Here is a 4148-nt window from a genome sequence, read left to right as displayed (position 1 = left end):
TGCCTTCATATGTCTTATTTCCAGCAATTTTATAGCATTTCTTGGTTTTGTCAGTGGGATTTTTTTTTTTTTTTTTTTTTTTTTACATTACATGTCCTAACTAGTTCTTACTGAAATAATTCAGAGTAATTGATTTCATATTAACCTTCTATCTGACCAGACATGCCAAAATTTTGTCTATTTTATTGAGTCTTTCAAATTACCACTTATTTTATTTACCATTTATTTTGGTTTATTTAAACTCAAAAATAGATTTTCCTATTTTTGTTTTGTTCATTCATTCCTACTTTTTATTAAATCCTATATTTTGTGTGTCCCCCTTGTCACATTTCTTCTTAAGCTGAATGCAGAGTTTCCCATTTAATTTTAGTCTTTTTCATTTTAGTGATAGAAGGATTTGACCTTAAAATGTTTCTTGTATATATCATTTGATAATGTAGTTATCTCATTGTTTTTAAATGTCTAGATACTTTGAAATTTCACCTGTGAATTCTTATATCATGGGAGATTAATTTTGAAGTGTACATTGTTAAAATTTGTAAGAGGTCCTATTGCTTTAATTGCTGCCTTTTGTTTCTAGTTGTATTGTGCAATGTAGCCTTCAAAGTTAAGCTCTTATCTCTATTATTAGAAATTGAATTTTCTTTGAGGCCAGTACACCGTTTCCCTTTCTTTGTTCTTTTATGTATTAAGTGTTTAAAAGAATCTATTTAAAGTATTAAAAGCACTGTTTTAAAATAGATTTTTATATACGCTGCAGTAGGAGTAGGAACAAAATTGAAAAATAGATAATTCTGCACCTAGATGATTCATAGAAATTTCAACAGACGTTTAACTCAGTTACATCATAGGCTCCCCTTACAAAAAACAAAGACGGTAAATTGTTTGGTCTATACTGTTTTCTTTCCCAAACCTCTGCCTTGACAGTGATAAATAATTCATGGTATTGTTTTGTCTTCTACTTATTTCAAATAAATATCTGGTACACTGGATCATCTTAAAGCCAGTTGCCTTTTCTCAGATGCTAACCCTGTTCCCACTTATTCACAATCATTTGATAATTTGAATATATTTGAACATTCTTAGTAAGGCAAAAATTAATAAGTTATAACATTAAGAGTAATTAAGAATAGATACAGAATCAACAAACAAATCTGCAACCAGGATTTCAATAGCAAATAAGCTGCAGATTGTATAGTTATAGGTAATTAGTTCCACATTCATTGGGTATAATTAGAAAATGCTCTAGTACTTACTGACTCAAAACTGAGACAAATGAAGTACCTTGCAAATTTTTGTCTTAGTAAACAACTGGAAATAGAAAGTAAAGGATCCTTCTTTGACCATAATTTAGAATTTAAAATGAAAACATAATAGTAAATAAAATGACATAGAAATTTATGAGATTATGAGCAAGAAAAGAAAAGATGTAAATAAATGTGCCTAATACATGAAAGAAGTTCCTGTTAATTCTGCATCCCACCATATTTTGTTACAATCTAATGTCTTTCAAATTTGGTGGTCCGTAGACCAGGCCAAAAGTTAAACAAGATATCAAAAACACCACATTCTGTATATAATTTAAGAAAAATATTTCAATGCTCAGTATTCTAAGATACTCAAAACCAACTTCTTTTTTATACCCAGATTTTTATTCATTATTTTTAAATTTTACATGTTAAGGGACATTGATTTAGCCTACATGAGGTAGATTTAGGGAAATTTTACTTAACCTCTCTAGGCTGTGTTTCTTTACTTGTAAAAATGAACACTGAATTAGAATCTAGATAATCTAAAAGTTCCTTGCAGTTGCAAAATTCCGTGTGTCATTGATACTATTGTCTATTGAGGCATTATATACTTGAAATCTCATTTTACTTATTGTGCATCTATTAAAAACTGAAGAATGAGATTGTTTACCATACTTTGAAGCTAACAGGTTAGTTTCTTACGTAGAGGCAATTTGGATTATGTGTACATCAAGCATCACATCCATCATGCTTTTGCTAGTAGTTCTTGACCCCCAAGTCCTATAGGGATACTGTGGAGGGCCCTAGGAAGTGCCATGCATGAAGGGAGTTTTTGTCACAGCAGAGAAGACCATACTTAAGGAACCCGGTGTTAGTAAACTTTGCTGATATTGCAACAAATACCAGAGATGAACTTAAAAGGAATAAAGATTTATTTAGACTTAACAATTTTGAAACTTTAGTCCATGGTTGATTAGTTCATTGCTTTTGGGCTTGTTGTGAGGTAGTAAGTTATGGTGGGAGTGCAGAGAGGAGGAAGCTGCTCACTTTGTGGCAGCTTGGACGTGAAAGAGGAGGAAGCCAGGGTTCCACTATCCCCCTCAAGGGCATGGATCTCTGTGGCCTAACTTCCACCTCTTAAAGGGTCTACCACCTCTCAATATGGCCAAAGGCTGGCACATAGACCTTTGGGGGACACTTATTCAAAACCCAATCATTTACAACAGACTGGTGCTGTACATGCTCAAACTTTGCCCCAGAGGAATAATGGTATCTATTACAGTGGACAATAAACAAACATGGTTTGTAGACCTTTGGAGGGAGACACTTTTTATTTTTCAAGACTTTATCTTGAAAGATTAGTTAAGAACTAAAGTTCCTACTTTTTATTAAATCCTATATTTTGTGTGTCCCCTTGTCACATTTCTTCTTAAGCTGAATGCAGTTTCCCATTTAATTTTAGTCTTTCTCATTTTAGTAATAGAAGGATTTGACCTTAAAATGTTTCTTGTATGTATCATTTGATAATGTAGTTATCTCGTTGTTTTTAAATGTCTAGATACTTCTGTTCACAAGATGTGCAGAAATGCAAGAGACTTAGAGACTATTGTCTTCCTGCATTACCTCATCTCAAAAGAAAAGTTAATATCCCTTAAATAATTCTTACATATACTAAATACCACTACATATTGTTAATTTATGTAAATGTGTATATTAATATAGAACTGTTATTTGAACTTTAATATGAAACTTCACTAATTTTTATTTTATGTACTTATTGTAAAGCCTTATTGTAAAGCTTATCTTCAAGTTGCTTATTTTTTTTTTCTTATTTTAAAATATAGGTACATTGTGAAACCTGCTACACACACTCATATACGGGCATTTATATATTTGTACACAAACTAGAGGATATATGCTAATTTTTCTAATGCCTTTTTTAGAAACCAATTCTCTTCTATATACATTCCATATGAGACTGAAATAATGGGACCCAATCTTGGGGCTCCATGTGTTCCCCCCATCCCATGAATCATGAGTCTTGAAATAACCCAATTTTTAAATAGCTAGCAGGAAAAACAGTAATAATGTTGATTCAGTACGAGCAGATTGTATACTTATCTCAATTATTCAACTGCCATGAGAATGAACCTCATAGAACTTCAAAACAGGAAGTTTAATTAGCTTTGGACCCTTGATGTTGCACTCCTAAATCCATCCTGCATTTGCATCAATACCATGCCTCCTACTGCTGCTTCCAGCTAATGTTAGCAAGTAGCACACATATGAGGCAGACCCATTCCTGGCAGTCACAGGACGCTGATGACCAGCTTGAATTGAGTAATGCCCATAGCCCTGCCCGAAACCTGTAGATTACACAGCAGCCTAGAATGCTTCCATCTAACTTTTCCCTTCTCTGCTTCCTTCAGGATTACACTTACATTCCAGGTCCCCTCAAATTTTCTGTCATAGAAGTTTTGGCTAATAAAATCCTTGTATGTTTAATTATGTTTAACTGTATGCTTCAAAGAAGACCTAACAGACTACCAACTGCTAGTAGGAACTAGATGTGATGGTAATAAATGTTTTAGCTTTCGTATGGAATGAGCCTGTTAAGAACCAGGAAAACAGGACAAGAGAGCCAGAAAAATGAAGTTAACTGGTAATAATATTTTTTGAATTCCTGTGATCAATCTGAAACGTGAACCATCTTGATTTTAATGGATTAAAAACCAAGAAATCCTCTCCTCCCTTCTCTTCCTCCTCTTCATGAGAGTAGAAACTATGTATCTTCCTCCACAAGAACAGTAGTAGTATCCCTAATGCCTTTAAATCCCAGGACTAGGAGACTGCTGGTCACATAGTAAGCACATGATACCTATTTGTTGAATAAGTGGA

This window comes from Sciurus carolinensis, chromosome 8 (assembly GCF_902686445.1).
Source record: "Sciurus carolinensis chromosome 8, mSciCar1.2, whole genome shotgun sequence".
Taxonomy (NCBI): Eukaryota; Metazoa; Chordata; class Mammalia; order Rodentia; family Sciuridae; genus Sciurus; species Sciurus carolinensis.
The sequence above is the reverse complement of the archived record's forward strand: the minus strand, read 5'-3'. Positions refer to the sequence as shown.